The sequence below is a fragment of the Schistocerca serialis genome, chromosome 3, assembly GCF_023864345.2.
Source record: "Schistocerca serialis cubense isolate TAMUIC-IGC-003099 chromosome 3, iqSchSeri2.2, whole genome shotgun sequence".
Lineage (NCBI taxonomy): Eukaryota > Metazoa > Arthropoda > Insecta > Orthoptera > Acrididae > Schistocerca > Schistocerca serialis.
The window spans coordinates 1,001,510,774-1,001,526,303 of record NC_064640.1 but is presented as its reverse complement, the minus strand read 5'-3'; positions in this window follow the sequence as shown (position 1 = coordinate 1,001,526,303).

The following is a 15,530-nucleotide window of genomic DNA, read 5'->3' as shown; positions in this document are numbered from 1 at the left end:
TTCATTTAGTTGTACATTTGTTCGCTTGAGGCGCTGTTGACTAGGCGTCAGCGTCAGTTGATGCTAAGATGGCGACCGCTCAACAGAAAGCTTTTTGTGTTATTGAGTACGGCAGAAGTGAATCGACGACAGTTGTTCAGCGTGCATTTCGAACGAAGTATGGTGTTAAATCTCCTGATAGGTGGTGTATTGAACGTTGGTATAAACAGTTTACAGAGAATGGGTGTTTGTGCAAAGGGAAAAGTTCTGGACGGCCGAGAACGAGTGATGAAAATGTAGCACGCATCCAGCAAGCATTTGTTCGCAGCCCAGGAAAATTGACTCGCAGAGCTAGCAGAGAGCTGCAAATTCCACAATCAACTGTATGGAGAGTCCTACGAAAAAGGTTAGTTATGAAACCTTATCGTCTGAAATTGGTTCAAGCACTGTCTGCAGCTGATAAGATTAAAACAATCGATTTCTGTGATTTTATCCTTGCTCAAATAGAAACAGATGAATCTTTCGTTTCAAAGATTGTGTTTAGTGATGAAGCAACTTTCCACACTAACGGGAAAGGCAACCGTCACAATGTCTGTATATGGGGCACTGAGAATCCGCGGGAAACAACTCAGTATGAACGTGACTCGCCTAAGGTGAACGTCTTCTGTGCCATTTCAGCCAATAAAGTTTTTGGTCCCTTTTTCTTCGAAGGTGCTACTGTAACTGGACTACAGTATCTGGAGATGTTAGAGAATTGGCTGTTCCCTCAGCTCGAACAAGAAGCACAACAATTCATATTTCAGCAGGATGGAGCGCCATCACATTGGCACTTATCTGTCCGTAACTACCTGAACGTCAACTACCCGAGGCGATGGATCGGCCGCCAGGCAGCCCGTGACAGAGCACTTCATCACTGGCCTCCAAGAAGCCCTGATCTTACCCCCTGCGATTTTTTCTTATGGGGGTATGTTAAGGATATGGTGTTTCGGCCACCTCTCCCAGCCACCATTGATGATGTGAAACGAGAAATAACAGCAGCTATCCAAACTGTTACGCCTGATATGCTACAGAGAGTGTGGAACGAGTTGGAGTATCGGGTTGATATTGCTCGTGTGTCTGGAGGGGGCCATATTGAACATCTCTGAACTTGTTTTTGAGTGAAAAAAAACCTTTTTAAATACTCTTTGTAATGATGTATAACAGAAGGTTATATTATGTTTCTTTCATTAAATACACATTTTTAAAGTTGTGGTATTCTTTTTGAATCACCCTGTACAATACTCATCGTCAATTTAGATGTTACAGAACACTTTTATACGGTCCGTTTCGATACTTTGGTCTTGGATGCGAATATCTGGGGCTACAGTGGATCTGTACAACTCGTTGAAAACCTTGTAATCCTGTGTTGCTTGTGTTGCTAGCAACGCTGTCACGCAGGCTGGTAACGAATGATCAGGCTTCACAAGTTCTTGTTAAGGCGTTTGGAGACTTCCATTAGACTGAGACACCCAAATAAAAGATGATATGTGTCCTCTTCTTCACCACAACAGCAGAAAGGTGTCTGTACGATGTACAACCTGTGAAGAAGTTTGCAGATGCATCCATGGTTATATTTGAGTCTGGCTATTAGAGAGGCGACATGCCTACGCAGTGAATGTGTATGAGTTTTCGTGGAATAGGGGACCGACGGGTGAATCTGTTGCGTACTACTTGCCTTTGTGTGTTGTCGTTTCCTTTCATTCCCTTTTCCAGTTTTCTGGCAGTCCAGATGGTGTGCCCTATCACAGCAAAGTCTTTAGGTAAGGCCGACTGCTTAGCTAAAAACTTCTTCAAGCATCAGATCCCACTTTTAGATAGAATGGGTTTTTCGGTCAAACGGGGCCTAAAATTTTTAAGTACTGTCAGAGCAGATAAAGAGTTACTGAGTCGGAAATACAGAGATTCTGTCATCCACAAGCAGAAACGTAGTGCTGCTAATATCGAAACAGGTTCCGCATTCATGATACTTGTCTTTGTTGGTAACTTCAACAGTCCAGACATCTCTATGAAGTACGCACTTCCGACTAAGTGACTGCTTTGGTCCTGTCAGTATAGTTACAGTTTTGAAAAGTATCATATTATCGCCTTGAGCTGCTGGTAAAATATCTTATTTATACAACCAGTTTCAGCCGTCTGATTATCATCAGGTTCATAAAAGTATTCACAGCATCATGTCAGGCGAAATATAAAATCATTATCGTCAAGTGATAAAATTATGAAAAATACACTATTATCATATCTTAACATAAATTAAGTCATAATTCTGTGCTAGGGAGTGTACTCATTCATGTCCCAAGCATAGTTGTTACAGATTGAAGGCGTAATTTATATTGCGATATGATAACAGTGTATAATTCATGGTTTTATCACTTGACTATAATGATTTTATATTTCGCCTAATATGATGCTGTGAATACTTTTATGAACCTGATGGTGGTCAGACAGCTGAAACTGGTTGTATAAATAAAATACTTTACCATCAGCTGAAGACGGTAATATGACTTTTTTCAGATATATAAGAACTGAGGGGTACAACCTACTGAAAATAGTTATAAATGCTCCGAATGTCTTAAAAACTGCTCGGAATGTCTTAAAAACTGCTCCGAATGTCTTAAAAACTGCTCCGAATGTCTTAAAAACTGCGTCAAAGTTTTATCATTAATGTAAGCCTCATGCTGAAAGGTAACACCAGTTATTATGTACGTTTGACGCAGTGTCATTCGGAATGGGTCGCTAAAACTATTTACTGCAGGTACTCGAGCTTTCTTGAAATCATCTGAGTATATAAGTACGCTTGGACTAAGGGAGGGAGTGTTCTAGTGATCCAGAAGCATCCATTTAAACGGCTTATGGTGGGTTTCAGGCGATCGACTTGATATTCTTGGATTCATATTGATTCCTTTTCCGAAGAAATTTGGCACACGTATACCTGTGTAGATGGATTAGAGATTCATGTGCTTCACCCAGTAGTTATTTGGTAGGGGCGAAGCGTATTGCACCCAAACGAGCTCTCAGCGTTTTGTATTGGCATTATTAATTCTGTTGAAGTAACTGTCAGGGACAGATTCATAACAACCACTATTATAACCAGTGATTGGACATAACCATCGTGCAGTACAGCGTTAGTACTGTGATGACTTTCAAGGTCCACCCAAGCCCTGTCATAGATCTGATTATGTTAGCAACCATCTCACACATCTTAGCTACGCATCTTGTGAGCATCTTCCAGGTTAGCGTAGGGTCGATGGAGAGTCCCAGGTATTTAGCCACCATCTTCGTAGGGCTGTGGGATGGGCCTAGCACTATTACTGCAGGTATATTAACTCTGTACCTCGAAAATAATGCCACATTTGACTTAGCAGTAAATATATGCAGTCTGTTTTCTATGAGGCACTGTTGGAGCGCGAACACCACGGTTGTCAGTTGTGTTATACTGTCTTCTAGGGATGTACTTCACACATAAATGTATTTATTGTTTTCAGACTGCTAAAATTTACCTTCTCTGGTAGTACTCTATAGTGGTCAGCAGAAGAGGTTTCAAAATATATCTTTCCAGCAACCCCATGCCTTTAGTTCGTGGTCCTATCGTACGACCTTCTACGACTAGCAACAACCAATCAGAGAGAAGAGATAACAGGTGTTATCCAAATGTGTAGGGTATGTGACGTTCCTTTAGTTTTTTAGTTAGCACTTGGAGTACTACGTTATCGTAGGCTCTTCTTAGGTCCAGAAACAAAGCTAGTAGATCTGCGTTTGGGCTGGAATGGAGCTGTATGTCACTCACCAGAGGCGTGAGAGTTTTCATGGTTCTAAAATTATGAAAGCGCTATACACTGATCAGCCAGAACGTTATGATCAGCTACCTAGTAGCCGGTATGTTCACCGATGGCACGGATAACAGCGACGACGCGTCGTGGCACGGAATCAGTGAGGCCTTGGTGGGTCGCTGGAGGGGGTTGGCTCCACATCTGCAGGCAAAAGTCACCTACTTCCCGTAAATTGGGGACGGGGGCGATGCGCTCTGACTCCACATTCAGTCACATCCCAGATGTGCTCGACCAGGTCCAGATCTGGCGAGCTGGGTTGCCAGCACATCAATTATAACTTGTCACTGCGTTCCTCGAACCACTCCATCACACTACTGGCCTTGTGACATGACACATCTTGCTGAAAAATGCTACTGCCTTCGGGAAACACGATCGTTATGAAGGGATGTACGTGGTCCTTAAACGATGTACGATACACCTTGGCTGTCGTGGCGCCTTGCAGAGCTCCACTGGACCAATGGATGCCAAAGTGAATGTTGCATAGAGCTTAATGGAGCCGCCGCCTGCTTGTCTCCGTACCGCACTACAGATGTCAAGGAGCAGTTCTCCTGGAATACGACGGATTTGCGCCCTCTCATCAGGATGATGAAAAAGGTATCGGCATTCATCAGACCATGCTACGCTTTGCCACTGCGCCTACGTCCAGTGCCGATGTTCACTTGCCCATTTCAGTCGCAGTTGCCGATGTCATGGTGTTAACATTGGCACATGGGTCGTCGATACAATGTGTTCAGACACACTTCTGCTCTGCCCAGCGTTAAAGTCTGATGTTAGTTCTGCCACAGTTCGCCACCTATCCTGTTTTACCAGCCTGCCGAGCCTACGACAGCCGACATATGTCACGAGGGGTGGCCACCAGACTAAACAACGTATGGACGTTGTGTATTGTGGTGGCCTCCGGGCCATCAGATTCTGCCCTCTCTCAAAATCAGACAGATCGCGCGCCTTCCTCATTCTACACAAAGACAGCACGCTCACTGATATTATATGCACCGTCCGTGTGTCTGACTAGCTGCCATTCCTCACTAGGTGACGCTGCCATCGACTGGACGGATTTATATCGATAGTAGGTCGGTGGTCGTAATGTTGTGACTGATCAGCGTAGGTCGACCGGAGGAAGGCTACTAAACCCAGTGCTGCAGTAACCGTTTCGCGTAGTTACAACACAAATTACATTGTTTTTGCTATGAATGCATGCGATTTGCGTTAAGTTGCGACCTAGCAGCACACTAACTATCAGTTCAATAGGACAAATGGCGATCATCTACTTTTGTCTATCTCGAACCCGAAAAAACCTATGGGATATTGGTGCCTGTTTCAAACAACACATCCCCACAGATCCAGTCAGCTTTGTCCAACTTATACCTTTCTTTCTGATACACCACTCCTCTTTGGTCACCCACCAAACCCACAACACAACTGCGATTTTGGTTCCACCATTATGTTTCCTCTATGCAAGTGGTAGGTCTAAGTCAACTAGCCCTGTCCACCTGCTCCTGTACACAGAATGGCGACGACACCACTTTCCTTTCCCTGTAGACTGCCATCAGTCCCTCAGCAAATTTTAACACTCTTTATACCAGGCGTTTACTCTCGCTTCACATATCCAAATTCAGTCTCCGGAACGGTGATCGACCACCTAATCATGTTCTCTCCTCTTCTTACATGTCTTCTGCATCTGTCGCAGAGTATCGTTGGGAAAACCTCAAGGAAGTGTGACAGGACGGTTGTTAAGTGCAGTCTTCATAAATGTCATGGCAGATCTCGCCGCTAACACCCTGAGACCATTCCGACATGGGGCAGTTATAGAACGACGTAGCACCGTAGAAAAGAAATCGTGAAACGCAGACAGGCTTTCGCATGATCAACACTGTACTTCAAGGAAGGGAGCGAGCCCCCCCCCCCCCCTTAAGCGAATGTAACGAAATACCGGTTAACAACCAAAAATACACGGTGTTCTCCGCCCGCATCAGCGGAAATGAATCACTGGATTTCTGTACATCGTCTATGGGTTTAAAGCAGAACTACCGCACAAATTTAGGAATTTGGAAGCTTTCATCAGAAAGAGTCCAAAGGAAATATAATTAATCCATCAAGATAGCCGCTCACTAAATAATTATGCAAGTGATTTCGAGTATTATTCGACAGCGCTCTCTCAAAGCTAGATTAAACATGTAAAGACAAGATTTAGAGAATAACAGCGAGATCTGTCACGGATTTGTTTAATCAGCGATAAAGAGTCACATTTACGCCCAAAAAATATCGAATGGAGACGCTAGAAGAAAGAAGTTTTTCATCATGGACTTTTAAACTTCCGAGACCGAATGTTGGGAGACGAATTAAAGATATTACTTCCACCTATTAACACTTGTATTAATGACCATCTTGGTAAAACAGCAACAAAAACCTATGTGCAGTGTCACGCATACTTTCCGCACTTCTTTCATAAATAGAAAGCATAGGCTGGTAATAATGTGACTTTAACTACGCTTCCCCACTCACCGTATGATGTATTATTATAGATATAGATACCTGAACATAAAGGAAGGTCACGCTGATAAAATTCTCGTTTGCTCATTGCTATCCATCATCGTGTCACAGATCGTTTTAAAAAACTTCACTTCTTTCTAATAACGTCAGTTGATAGAAATGTCATTTATAATTTGTGGCGAAATACATTTTTCTGCTAAAATTTCGTAACAGTTTATCATGAAGGAGTGGCGGGGGGTTGTAACGTTCTTCAGTTAAAGGATTTTTGCTGTAACGGAGAGAAAATTCGAGATTGAATCAGGACTGAATATGTATGAGCAACTGGTTTCACGCATAGATTAACTGTTGTGGAACACGCATGTAACATACGTACGAGATTTCCATGAAGGTTTTCATTTGACATTGATCGCGTGGTAGCTGGCGCAATGTAATCGATCTCTGACGCACAAAACATGTAGATCCTTTTAGTCTTTAACACAAGGAGTAACAGAAAGATACCTTATTTCCATGTTAGAACTCACTTTCTATAATTCTTGATAGTACATCAGTAATAGGAAACAACATTAACAGAGTGTACCAGAACACAGTATTCAGTTCTTTCTTGCACGAAGTTTTGAAAATGCTCTGTTCGTTGCGCCTCGTTGAGTTCTTTTGTTATTGGTTTCCAGCAGAGCTACTTTGGTCGGTTACAGTGTAAACTTACAGTATACTCCATAGGATTATCACCCAGATATCATGTACAATTATGTAACATAATGAGACTGAAACACAACGTTTTCGGACTTCGCTAGTATAATGTTGTTGTTGTTGTGGTCTTCAGTCCTGAGACTGGTTTGATGCAGCTCTCCATGCTAATCTATCCTGTGCAAGCTTCTTCATCTCCCAGTACCTACTGCAAGCTACATCCTTCTGCTTAGTGTATTCATCTCTTGGTCTCCCTCTACGATTTTTACCCTCCACGCTGCCCTCCAACGCTAAGTTTGTGATCCCTTGATGCCTCAGGACATGTGCTACCAACCGATCCCTTCTTCTAGTCAAGTTGTGCCACAAACTTCTCTTCTCCCCAATCCTATTCAATACCTCCTCATTAGATACGTGATCTACCCACCTAATCTTCAACATTCTTCTGTAGCACCACATTTCGAAAGCTTCTATTCTCTTCTTGTTCAAACTATTAATTGTCCATGTTTCACTTCCATACATTGCTACACTCCGTACAAACACTTTCAGAAACGACTCCCTGACACTTAAATCTATACTCGATGTTAACAAATTTCTCTTCTTCAGAAACGCTTTCCTTGCCATTGCCAGTCTATATTTTATATCCTCTCTACTTCGACCATCATCAGTTATTTTGCTCCCCAAATAGCAAAACTCCTTTACTGCTTTAAGTGTCTCATTTCCTAATCTAATTCCCTCAGCATCACCCGACTTAATTCGACTACATTCCATTATCCTCGTTTTGCTTTTGTTAATGTTCATCTTATATCCTCCTTTCAAGACACTGCCCATTCCGTTCAACTGCTTTTCCAAGTCATTTGCTGTCTGTGACAGAATTACAATGTCATCGGCGAACCTCAAAGTTTTTATTTCTTCTCCATGGATTTTAATACCTACTCCGAATTTCTCTTTGTTTCCTTTACTGCTTGCTCAATATACAGATTTAATAGCATCGGGGAGAGGCTACAACCCTGTCTCACTCCCTTCCCAACCACTGCTTCCCTTTCATGCCCCTCTACTCTTATAACTGCCATCTGATTTCTGTACAAATTGTAAATAGTCTTTCGATCCCTGTATTTTACCCCAGCCACCTTCAGAATTTGAAAGAGTGTATTCCAGTCAACATTGTCAAAAGCTTTCTCTAAGTCTACAAATGCTACAAACGTAGGTTTGCCTTTCCTTAATCTTTCTTCTAAGATGAGTCGTAAGGTCAGTATTGCCTCACGTGTTCCAACATTTCTACGGAATCCAAACTGATCTTCCCCGAGGTCGGCTACTACCAGTTTTTCCATTCGTCTGTAAATAATTCGCATTAGTATTTTGCAGCTGTGACTTATTAAACTGATAGTTCGGTAATTTTCACATCTGTCAACACCTGCTTTCTTTGGGATTGGAATTATTACATTCTTCTTGAAGTCTGAGGGTATTTCGCCTGTCTCGTACATCTTGCTCACCAGATGGTAGAGTTTTGTCAGGACTGGCTCTCCCAAGGCCGTCAGTAGTTCTAATGGAATGTTGTCTACTCCCGGGGCCTTGTTTCGACTCAGGTCTTTCAGTGCTCTGTCAAACTCTTCACGCAGTACCGTATCTCCCATTTCATCTTCATGTACATCCTCTTCCATTTCCATAATATTGTCCTCAAGTACATCGCCCTTGTATAGACCCTCTATATACTCCTTCCACCTTTCTGCTTCCTCTCTTTGCTTAGAAGTGGGTTTCCATTTGAGCTCTTGATATTCATATAAGTGGCTCTCTTTTCTCCAAAGGTCTCTTTAATTTTCCTGTAGGCTGTATCTATCTTACCCCTAGTGAGATAAGCCTCTACATCCTTACATTTCTCCTCTAGCCATCCCTGCTTAGCCATTTTGCACTTCCTGTCGATCTCATTTTTGAGACTTTTATATTCCTTTTTGCCTGCTTCATTTACTGCATTTTTATATTTTCTCCTTTCATTAATTAAATTCAGTATTTTTTCTGTTACCCAAGGATTTCTACTAGCCCTCGTCTTTTTACCTACTTGATCCTCTGCTGCCTTCACTACTTCATCCCTCAGAGCTACCCATTCTTCTTCTACTGTATTTCTTTCCCCCATTCCTTTCAATTGTTCCCTTATGCTCTCCATGAAACTCTGTACAACCTCTGGTTAGGCAGTTTATCCAGGTCCCATCTCCTTAAATTCCCACCTCTTTGCAATTTATTCAGCCTTAATCTACAGTTCATAACCAATAGATTGTGGTCAGAGTCCACATCTGACCCTGGAAATGTCCTACAATTTAAAATCTGGTTCCTAAATCTCTGTCTTACCGTTATATAATCAATCTGATACCTTTTAGTATCTCCAGGATTCTTCCATAGTATAATATAAACGTAGTTATAATATAAACGTAATTTGAAACAGGAAAGTTGGCTTCGGAATGAATCTACTCTGCGACGATGTTTCAAAATATAAAAACTAATCATATGAAAATATGTAGGTAGCTATGAGAAGTAACAATGCTAAAAAGTACATTTATTTGTCCGCACCACTCCAATGTAAGACACAATTTGCAACATAGAACTTAATACTGTATATAACACTACAGAAGATTAAATAATGCTACATACAAAAAGCTCGTACTATATTAAAGACTTGCTTTGCACAGACAAATGAGTCGCAAATGCATTTGGAAACGGAAACGTTCAAGGAGCTGACCTACCCTAAGAGAGAAATGATTAGTAATTTTTAAACCAGTGTACAGTGTAATTTATATTGGCTGATTGCATTTATCAAATTTTATTAACATATGTGCAATGTCCTCTTCAGTGAGCTAGCTGCCATAGTTGGGAGAGGGTATTAATTTTCACAAATGTCTTATTTTATTACTATTTATGAGACTTGCTGTAAGTCTATCAATGGGAAAGACTCCTTTTCTTGTGACCTCAGAGTTGAGAAACCATAGATGACATGGAATCTTTTGTTCTGCCTCCCAGTAACATGTGCCTTTGATAATATGGTCCATGTCCACTTGCATAGTCCATTACCTCCTTGCTTTGTTGTCGAGTGTTTTATGAAACTCACTGTACGGTAGGAGTTTTTTGTTGGGAAACTGGTGCTGCAGCTATACTGCCAAAAAAAAAAAGTAGTACAGCTGGAAAGGCGACGTCGATTTGATATTATGACGGAATATACCACCTGGGGTATAGCACACGTATTGGTACTGGTTTCAATATCGTCCGCTAACAGACAACGTAGTCGTATAGCTGACAGAGCGCTATTTGCGTCTATCGTTTAACGCAGAATGTTCACAGCCAGAAGGCTAGATATGCTGCAAACGTGTGAAGCAAGCAGGGAACCATGCCACGGAGACGCACTCGTGCTTCCTGCAGCAAAATGAGCGAGTTTGAAAGGGGTCAAATTGTGGCATTCCGAGTGGTGGGATGGTCCTTTCGGAGAACTGCCACACATCAGTTCTGCAACGATGCCGGTACCAGTGATCACGTGAACATTCTCAAGCCCGTAGACAAGGCTCTGGGGACCCATGCAGCACAGTTGCCTTTCAGGATCGTCGTATTGTAAGAGCAGCAGTGGAAGATCGTACAGCTACCACAGCGCAGATAAGAGGGCCTACAAGGCTAGACGCGTCAACACGCACTTTTGCAAACCGGTTACTAGGAGAGCGACCACAGGCACACACACCTCAGTCCCATCTTACACTCACGCTACAGCATCGACATGCACGGCTCAACACGTGCCGTTAGAGGATCTCTCGCAAGAAAGTAAAGTTCTATGTACTGATTTGGCAGAAAATCCTAAGAAATTTTGGTCTTATGTCAAAGCGGTAGGTGAATCAAAACAAAATGTCCAGACACTCTGTGACCAAAATGGTACTGAAACAGAGGATGACAGACTAAAGGCCGAAACACTAAATGTCTTTTTCCAAAGCTGTTTCAGAGAGGAAGACTGCACTGTAGTTCCTTCTCTAGATTGTCGCACAAATGACAGAATGGTAGATATCGAAATAGACGACAGAGGGATAGAGAAACAATTGAAATCGCTCAAAAGAGGAAAGGCCGCTGGACCTGATGGGATACCAGTTCGACTTTACACAGAGTACGCGAAGGATCTTGCCCCCCCCCCCCCCCCCCTTCTTGCAGCGGTGTACCGTAGGGCTCTAGAAGAACGTAGCGTTCCAAAACATTGGAAAAGGCCACGGGTCATCCCCGTTTTCAGGAAAGGACGTCGAACAGATGTGCAGAACTATAGACATATATCTGTAACGTCGATCAGTTGTAGAATTTTGGAACAAGTATTATGTTCGAGTATAATGACTTTTCTGGAGACTAGAAATCTACTCTGTAGGAATCAGCACGAGTTTCGAAAAAGGCGATCGTGTGAAACCCAGCTCGCGCTATTCGTCCACGAGACTCAGAGGGCCATAGACACGGGTACCCAGGTAGATGCCGTGTTTCTTGACTTCCGCAAGGCGTTCGATACAGTTCCCCACAGTCGTTTAATGATCAAAGTAAGAGCATATGGACTATCAGACCAATTGTGTGATTGGATTGAAGAGTTCCTAGATAACAGAACGCAACATGTCATTCTCAATGGAGAGAAGTCTTCCGAAGTAAGAGTGATTTCAGGTGTGCCGCAGGGGAGTGTCGTAGGACCGTTGCTATTCACAATATACATAAATGACCTTGTGGATGACATCGGAAGTTCACTGAGGCTTTTTGCGGATGATGCTGTGGTATATCGAGAGCTTGTAACAATGGAAAATTGTACTGAAATGCAGGAGGATCTGCAGCGAATTGATGCGTGGTGCAGGGAATGGCAATTGAATCTCAATATAGACAAGTGTAATGTGCTGCGAATACACACAAAGAAAGATACTTTATCATTTAGCTACAATATAGCAGGTCAGCAACTGGAAGCAGTTAATTCCATAAATTATCTGGGAGTACGCATTAGGAGTGATTTAAAATGGAATGATCATATAAAGTTGATCGTCGGTAAAGCAGATGCCAGACTGAGATTCATTGGAGGAATCCTAAGCAAATGCAGTAGGAAAACAAAGGAAGTAGGTTACAGTACACTTGTTCGCCTACTGCTTGAATACTGCTCACTGGTGTGGGATCCGTACCAGATAGGGTTGATAGAAGAGATAGAGAAGATCCAATGGAAAGCAGCGCGCTTCGTTACAGGATCATTCAGTAATCGCGAAAGCGTTACGGAGATGATAGATAAACTCCAGTGGAAGACTCTGCAAGAGAGACGCTCAGTAGCTCGGTACGGGCTTTTGTTGAAGTTTCGAGAACTTCCCTCACCGAGGACTCAAACAGTATATTGCTTCCTCCTACGTATATCTCGCGAAGAGACCATGAGGATAAAATCAGAGAGATTAGAGCCCACACAGAGGCATACCGACAATCCTTCTTTCCACGAACAATACAAGACTGGAACAGAAGGGAGAACCGATAGAGGTACTCAAGGTACCCTCCGCCACACACCGTCAGGTGGCTTGCGGAGTACGGATGCAGATGTAGGAGATGGAATGCCGTGCCGTGTTCTTCAGCGGAGAAAGCAAATTCTGCCTGCACGCAAGTGATTGTCGTTTGTGCGTACGACGTGGACCTGGTGAGCACTGTCTCGTGGAATACATTCGTCCAAGACACACTGGCCCCACTCGCAGGCCTTATGGTCCCGGCTGCGATAAGCGACATCACACGTTCAACTCTGGTGTTTCTGGATGGGAGACTAACCAGCGCTCGGTACTTGAAGATTGTTGTTAGACCTTTTCTTTCGCCGTTTTTGCTACAGGAGGCTGATACTCGTCCACACACTTCCAGTCAAACTGAAAGTGCTCTGCAAGACGTGCAGCAACTTCCCTGGCCAGCACGATCTCTTTAATTGCCTCCAATCACGCACGTGTGGGATATGATGGGGTGAGAAGTGATTCGTACTACTCGTCAGTCAACAACTCTTACAGAACAACGTGAACAGGTCGAGCAGGCGTGGCGTAACGAATCGCAGGACAGTATGCCCCATCTGCACGATCGACTGGATTTCAGAGTCAAAGCTTGCATTGCCGTCCGTAGAGGCTGCATGGCGTACTAATGGGATGTCCGAGTATAGTTCGATACCTGGTACCTCAGAACCGCTTGCGATATTGAACTGTAAATATAATCATTTAATGTACTCCGTATGCACTATTGCAACAACAAATCTTTAGTGAACTGGAAGCCTCTAAAAAAGTGTACTATTTTTTTTTCAGTAGCGTATTTCAGCAGTTGGCCTACACGTCAATTTCTCCTCACAAAACTTGCCTGATACCCATTGTTGATGAAGCAGCTGACGCAGTTCCTTTGTTCTGTTAAGTCTTCTCGTATGCCGAGAAATTTAAAGTTTGGCTCCGGCTGCCTTTATAACAGACTGTAGAGCATTCATCGGGTCGGTATGTAGCAGGACTTCGTCGACTTCTTGTATAAAGAACCACGTGTTGAACGGCAAAAGACTTAACAGTTAACAACGTCGCCTTTGTAAATGATTGTCCTCTCCCGATCTGATGATTGTTTGCCCATCACACATTGAACAGTGAATTTTTAAAGAGATATTGTTTGTTTGACTCACAATGTTCTGTGAGATGTTCTAGAATTAAACCGTACCATAGTATACAATAAGGCAGGTTTGGATTTCTACTTCTAATATGTCTTAGCCTATATCAGATTTAGGAATTTGGAGAGTTTACGTTGTAATGGGTGATTGTGTTTGTCCATTTAACGAGAATTTAGTCTGGAGATGTAGATAAGCTCAATATTGGTCAAGCTTTAGTCAATGGCAGAAGGTGGGAGGTCTGCACCTTCGGCCGTGAGGAGTACAGTTTGCTGGATAACGGTTTACGGCGATGGAGAGGGTGGCTGGGAGCTCGCTCGGGGACGAGGCCCTGAGAACCGAAAGGTCAACCCCTTCTCAGAAATGTACGACCCCTGCAACGTTGTGGAACCGTAGTGGCTGTGGGAGCTCTGAGGTTAATTTGCAGACATAGAACGGAGCTGAGGAACACCAGACACACCCAGGTTAATCCGTTCACGGAAGTGATTATCACGGCGCTTTCCGACCCTTGCAGTAGTTATGGAAACACAGCGGCTCTGGGAACTCAGAGGCTATTTTGCAAACCCAGTGTGGAGGTGTGTCGGCAGCTGTCAAGTGTTAATTTATCGTTGACTGTACTACCTGTGGTTCTCAGACCACAGTTATATCACGAAACTTCCCTGGGAGGAGCAAGAAAGGCAGAGAGTTATCAGGGAAATGAGTGACAAATGACAGCTCGTGGATGAGCTTCTTTATGAGACAGACAATAAAAAGAGAGCGGAGGCTAAGATTCGTGTGTGGGGGATACTGGAGTGGAAAGAGTAATGAAGGCAGTGGATGCTGGTCTTGAGTCAGGGCCGGTAGTGTAATTGTTCAGTAGTGAAAACGGCATGAGGAGTTGGAAGCAGCCTGAATGAAGAGGGTGGCAGTCCAGCATGGACTGGTGGAGAATCTAGAGGCGTAGCGCTCACTGTCAAAGGTAAAGCGCAGTAATAAACTTCCTTTAGTTTCATTTATGAATGTGAGAAGGTAATTCTGATGGGTCAAAGACTGGTATTTTACTAGCTTCCAGGAAGGACTGGAAGTGTCTAAGGACGTAACAGAGCCTAGTTTAAGCCTTTTCTTCATAGTGTAAGGAAGGAGTATTTGTTAGACAATATAAATACAGAGACTAGATGAAATCTTAGTTGTCAAAGCGGAAAAGGATTGAAATGTTAATGAAAGGATGTGAATTTAGGCCTTTCCACTTTTAATTTATATTGCTATATCCCTTTAACGGTAAGTCTCTCCGCATGTAAGTGTTTCATTTCCTATGTACCGTCATTACTTTTTCAGTGTCCACCGTAATCTTTGTATGATGATAGGCTATGTTTATATATAGTGTCTGTATTTTTGCATTGGTTTTCCTAGGGTTCGATGATTGTTATGAAAGAATGCTGGATCTTCGCGACTCTCAGATGGGCCAATGATTTCCGTTTAGAATATTTCTCCATGTCTCACGGAGTGAACCTTCTATAATGAATCTGGCGACCCAAAATAATTAGTTATATGCGATGGGAGAATTTGTATTAAGGGCTGCCGAGAGTAAATAATTTGATTTAACTAGCATATTTAAGATAGGGAAACTTGCATGATTGGTAGAGCATCTGATCCTCAGTATTAGTCGGTCACATAAGAGCTTCCACCGCGTAACGACTGGTAGTATGCAACACAGATCATGGTCATCATCGTCAAAAGTGATAGTTCTCTTCCAGGCTTACACACATCCAATTTGTCTTGCTTGTCTCTATTTTTTTCACTCTTCTTACTGTAGATCGTTCTGTAGATCTTTTCTTGTTACGAGGAATCCAACAAATAATCTCCTGTACATCTCTCATCGGTTCGTCTTTCTAAATGCCCAGCTCACT